The sequence below is a fragment of the Argiope bruennichi genome, chromosome 3 (assembly GCF_947563725.1).
Source record: "Argiope bruennichi chromosome 3, qqArgBrue1.1, whole genome shotgun sequence".
NCBI lineage: Eukaryota > Metazoa > Arthropoda > Arachnida > Araneae > Araneidae > Argiope > Argiope bruennichi.
In genome coordinates, this window is record NC_079153.1 from 137439308 (window position 1) to 137445307 (window position 6000).

Consider the following 6000-nt stretch of genomic DNA (forward strand, 5'->3'; position numbering starts at 1 on the left):
TTTTATTGCATTGGAACTGAAATGTTTCATTTCACATTAGAAATATGCAATGAAACGTTGGGTAAAGTCGCAGATTTGTATTTAAAAATCGCAAACAAAATTCCTAATCATTTGGGAAAGCCATCACCGAATTAATCCGCTGCTGCTTTGTTCGATTAAGAATCGTGTCGCGAAAAAAATTAAAACAACGGTGATCTTTTGTCTTACATGAATCAAATATTTCTAAACTAACGTATGGGTAAAAGGCGTCTCCGATCAAATAAAGCAATAACGGGGTTAGAGAAATCTTAAATGCGTAAGAAAAAAAAAAAACGTTAAAACTTTCTTAGTTAGAATGATTCTGGCAGCAATGAGATCCCAGAATAACATGACCTTAGTTCATGTATCGTTAGGACTTGCTACTAGGTGGAAGAACTGCTCATTCCTATTTGAAATTGCCATTAAACATTCAATTCGTTGAAATTCCATGTGCAATATTTCTAAAGCATCCGGCATTGTGAAAAGCATTGCATAAATGCAAACTTATTGGTTGAAATGAATACACAATGGCGCACATAAGAAAATTGCCGGAGGCTGTTGTCCGATCACTGCAAGATTTTCATGGAAACATCAGACCATTTAGGAATACATTTAATGTAACCATGGATGGGGTAAATAAGCAGCTTCTGTGGTCAAAGACAGGAGCACCAAGGGTAGAAGACTGACTCAACTCCGGTGCCTACAGAACTTAGCTGGGTATAATGGAATCACGCCTAGGGTGACCCTACCAGAAGTAAAACTCCCAACGTACATCCCCCATTCCACCCAGGAACACCCCCCTCGCCGCGATGAGGTGATCTGCAGGTCTTGAGGGGAACTTAGGACCTTGTGGAAGGCAGAGATTCCTTGGTTTTATAAACGCTTCCTGGAGGCAGGTCGGCTCCCTCGTGACTGGAAAAGAGCTATTATCATCCTTATAAGAAATCTCAGTAAAAAGGCTGGTTCTCCTGAGAGTTTTAGATCAATTGCTTTGACTTGCATAGCTTGCAAGGTTATGGAAAAAATGATTTTAAGAAGACTTACATTTTATCTGAATACTCGCAACCTTCTTCCGAAAGAACAATATGGTTTTAGAGAAGGACACTGCACAACAGATCAAGTACTTTACTTCTGTCAGAGATTCAGAAATGCTCATAATAAGAGACCTACTCACCACACAACTGCTGCCTTTCTCGACTTGTCCAAGGCTTTTGACAGAGTTTGGAATCAAAAACTCATCATAAAATTGTATGAAGATTTTGGAATTTGCGGTAGGGCTCTGATCTCATAATATGATTTTCTAAGAAACAGACTCATAAGAGTGAAATTTAATAATACACTTTCAGGGTGCTTTAAATTGCATCGAGGGGTTCCGAAGGGATTTGTCCTGAGTATTACTCTGTTCTCTCTCTTTCGGGCAGGTATTGAGCGTATCGTCCTGGAAAATTGTGAAATGTGTTTATTTGCAGACGATATTGTCCTCTGGAAGTCTGGTACTGACCTGGAGAATCTGGAGAAGGACATCAACGTTGCCCTTGCCAGGTTGTGGACTTTTGCTGAAGATCACAAATTGAGTTTTAACTCTGCTAAATCTTCAGTTACGTTTTTCACCACTAATAGAAAGTTATATAGTTTTCAGCCTAACATCATTTTGAACAATCAGACTCTCACTATGGACAAACACCATAAGTATCCGGGCTTTGTTCTGGATCCCGAGATTCTGGGCAATAAACATATAGATCATCTTGTGTTGAGGGCAAGGAAGCGACTCAACATTTTAAAGTATCAGGGCGAAATTGGGGAGCCGATGCTACTACACTCAGAAACACATACATTTCTCTTGTTTGTCCTATCTTGGAGTATGGATACCCGATCTATTGTTGCGCTTCTGAAACTAATCTGCAAAAACTTGATCGTGTTCAACTTAGTGCTGCTCGGATTATCACCGGTCTTCGGAATTCTTGCCCCAATGACATTGTGCTTTGGGAAGCAGATCTACAGCCGCTGGGTCTTAGACGAAGTGCATATTTAGTTAAATACTATAACAAACATATTGGTCTTTGTTCCCGAAATCGTACTTCTGTTTACCTTGGGACTTCGCATAACAATCAAAGGCTTAGAATTTGGATTTAGATTTGGGTTTAGATTTCTGGCGCAATATCCTAATATAGAATATGCTGCGCAAAAGCAGTTTAAAATTTTCACAGCAAGATAAAAAGTAGGTTATCGTTACAAAAAGTGCAACTGACAGTGTTCAAACTAGTCAAAAGTTAAGGAAAGAGGGTATTAAAATTATAAGTCAAATTTCATGGATGATACCAACATCTTTAATATACGAAAAAATGTTTGGATGATGCGACTCACCCAATAAAGAATCTAAGGTAAAATTGTTGGACTTAAAATGCTTCCAAAGAAGATCAGTAAAACTTGCGCATTCTACAACAGCTTAGAAGAAATAGTCCCTTTAACCAAGTAAATTCTTGTGATTGAATTGCCGACACTGTCGAACAGCATCATCTGGCACAATTTACCGATCCTTCAGAGGGTCTTTCTGATGTTTATTTCCATACTGACTTCACTGTTCAAGGTAATAAGCAAATGGATCCTTCAGTCTACTTAAAGCAGCTGGCCCTTGAAACAATTAATAGTATTCCATTGGATGCTATTCTGATGTACACGGATGGTAGTAAGAACGACAGTGGTTATACTGGAAGTGGAGTCTGCATTAAATCTCTAGATGAAGAGGTAAGGATTCAAAGGAGAAATCCCAACAACTGCTCTGTTTTTCGTAGTGAGCTGATAGCCATTGATCAAGGCCTTATGTCTATTGAGTCAGTCACTGATGGAAAGGAAATCTGGATCCTCTCTGATAACAGAAGCTCCATCCGACATCTAGCCAGCTGGCATAGTGTGAGAGATGACACTGGAGTAAATATCCTTAAAAAACTGAAGCACCTTTCCTCGACTCATCAGATACACCTGCAATGAATTCCTCCCATGTTGATATCAAGGCTAATGAGACTGCCGACTTCCTGGCCAAGTCCGGTGCTGAAGAGGCTTTGATACCTTTTGCAGCTCTCACCTTTAAGGAACTTTTTTCCATCGCTAAAAACAGGAATAAAATTTCTTGGTGTGTTCCACCAGTACACCACTGGTATCGAAGTGATCATCCGGGTGGCTCTCTGGCTCTTGTTTGCAGCCGACAAACCACTCTCACTCGCTTCCTCAGTGGTCAACTTAGATCATTAATATATTCTAATGGCTCCAAGTACTTTGATGTTTGTACCATTTGCTCTAAGGTTCAGGCTTCACCTGAACACATCCTTGCCTGCCTGGGGCTTACCAGACGGGATATGACAAATAGTCCACTGATGCTTTTAGACTTTTTTAGGGTGCAAAATATCATGGACCTGATCTAGCCCTGCTGATCTTGGGGATATGCAACAACAACAACAGGAATGCATTAATATTGCTTGCAGGAAATTTTAGGTAAATATTATCTATATTTCCTTGATTGGCACTAGAAGTGGAAATAAATTATTGCCGGAAATACTCTGGCACATAAAGACGTTAAAAATAACTACAAATATGCATGTGGAATGCAAAACGACCGATTAGATTAGATATTCTCACATGAGTTGAAGGAAACTGGGAACAGCTAGGTGACGGTTGATCAGGACGAATTTCATTGTCTCATAACTTCTACAAGCAAAAATGCTTCTGACGTGAAAAAAAATTGATTTAAAAGGTATTCCTAATATTGAAACCAATTATATAAATCTGGATCAGCTGAAAAAATGAGTTATTCTTGTTGCAAATGGCAAAAATATCCATGAATAATATTATTAAGTTTGGGATTCTGAATGAGGGAGTCACTTACAAGTCTGACGACACTGGTATGCAAGAAGAAGATTAAGTGCTTAGTTATCAAGTGCAATCTACCAGGGATGTCATCGCACATACTGTAATTGAAGATCGGCGTGCCAATTATCATATTACTAATTAATTACCAGCCAAAACTTTACACAATCGCGCGGTTTGCCATAAAAAAATGCAATGTCAAAACAAATGCAAAATAGCAATGTCATGAAAACAACAGTCTTTATAAGAACTTTCAAAAGTGAAGTTGTCTTCATTTCTCGATTCTAGTGGATGTTCTTTGATTCTAGTGGATGCGCCATTTCTATTTAAGATATTCCAACTCCCATTTCGATTGGAATTTGCAATCCATAAAGCTCAACAGCAAAAATTACTGTGTTTCCAGAAATTTTTTGAAATTGAGCATATTAGAAACGCGAGCTTTCTCTTTTCTTTCTTTTCCATTTAACCAGACTGAGCCACAGCAATACGTGGTCGAGTTTAGTGGTAAATATTAAAACTGCATATTCATGTGATTAGAAATATGTCATCTAGTTATAATGTATAACTGAATGACATAATCTAACAGACACAGATATTTACTTTGACTCTAAAGTAATTACCTATAAGTTCTTACTTAAATAATATGAACTATGTGTTTAAAATCATACAGTGAGAGAAAGAAAAATCTAATATTCACAAGCTATTTAAAAAGTTAAGTGAGTTACAATTGCCTTATTTTTAAGGAAAAATAAATAAACTGTTTGATAAAATCATGTATAAATTTTAGCAACAAAAAGCCCTGCTAGAAGTCGCATTTAAAAGCATGTTTTAAAAGTTTACTAAAATTACAGGAAAACTGCACAAGAACTAATTCATATTATTACAAAAATAATTCTTGTGATTTTAAGATGGTGCAAGAATGATTCATGTGAAATTATATTTCTAGAAAATATCACCGAAAAATAATGAAATTTCGTTTTATTTTTAATTTATTAAAATGTTAATTTAATTTTTGAAAATCTTTTCCAGGTGGACATTCTCTTTCTTCAAAGTATATTTGTGAAAAATTTTGTAATCCTGAAAAATTCTTCTTTATAATGCTTCAATAAACAGACTTTTAGCAGATACACTCATTCAATTTTAGTTGAGATAGAAATAGATGCTCAATAGACTTTTAGGTCCTCGTATTGGCATATTAAAGATATATCAACACAAAAAAGTTTTAAATAAGTTTTATAAAATATTTTTGAAAGACTTTAGTTAAATTTTGTTTATTTTGCTCAAAAAATATTATAAATTTAACCATTTAAGATAATCTTAAATAAGAAATTAGAAAATAATATGTGTGAAAAATTCGAAATATTAGTAAAATATAAAACAAATATGCATTTTTATTGATCTTGCAATTGAAAAAAAAATGCATGTATAGAGACTCACAAACAGAAAAATTAATTTATTTTTATCCATAGAAACTTTATAAATATTTAAAGTTCCATTTACAGTTTACAGAACGAGCAGAAGCAATTTTTGTCGCGCTTCCTGAAAACACATTTCTCCTGATTATTTGTCTTGAAAATCGAAAGAACGTCACACTTATCAGTAGGTTAGGCCCCGCTTAGAAGACCTGTGCTCGTCTGGAGACAGGTACACTTTCCTCTCTCTTGTGGTTTTCCGGGGTTCTTTGATGTCTGATCAGTTTACCGACAACTTGCAAGAAACTCCGGACCGACGTCCTCAAGCGAGGACGGTCATACAATGGGTCAGTTGGCAGATTTATGATCAAATCCGTAAGGCCACAGGTTGTCGGAACGCGGGTTTAAATTTTTGCATGCATCTGCTACCTTTACATAGTAGTTTCCTTTTACTAAATAGGTAATAACTGGTGTCGTGTAACTCGTAATACCCCACAGAGATACAACCCTTTGAAAAGGATCTTAAATTGCTTTCTCTGTCATAGGCAGAGTTTTTATTTTAGTATCCTAGTAACATAAAACTATTTATTTTACTTTGACAACCTTAGCTTGAGTTGGTTTTAATAATAAGTATTGTACACTCCCTTTCACCTACTGGGTCGCGGTGGCCTTGTGGTAAGATCACGACTTCGGAACCGGAGGTTTCAGG

General features: G+C 36.5%; 1 long non-coding RNA gene across 1 annotated transcript in view; it reads left to right on the top strand.

The window, feature by feature from the left end:
• The window catches only part of LOC129962534 (uncharacterized), a 32962-nt gene extending 27972 nt beyond the window's left edge, over positions 1-4990 (top strand). The window contains exon 3 of the long non-coding RNA XR_008783920.1: positions 4909-4990. This is a non-coding gene — a long non-coding RNA (uncharacterized LOC129962534). The remainder of the gene's footprint in view (positions 1-4908) is intronic.
• The last annotated feature ends 1010 nt before the right edge of the window (positions 4991-6000 follow it).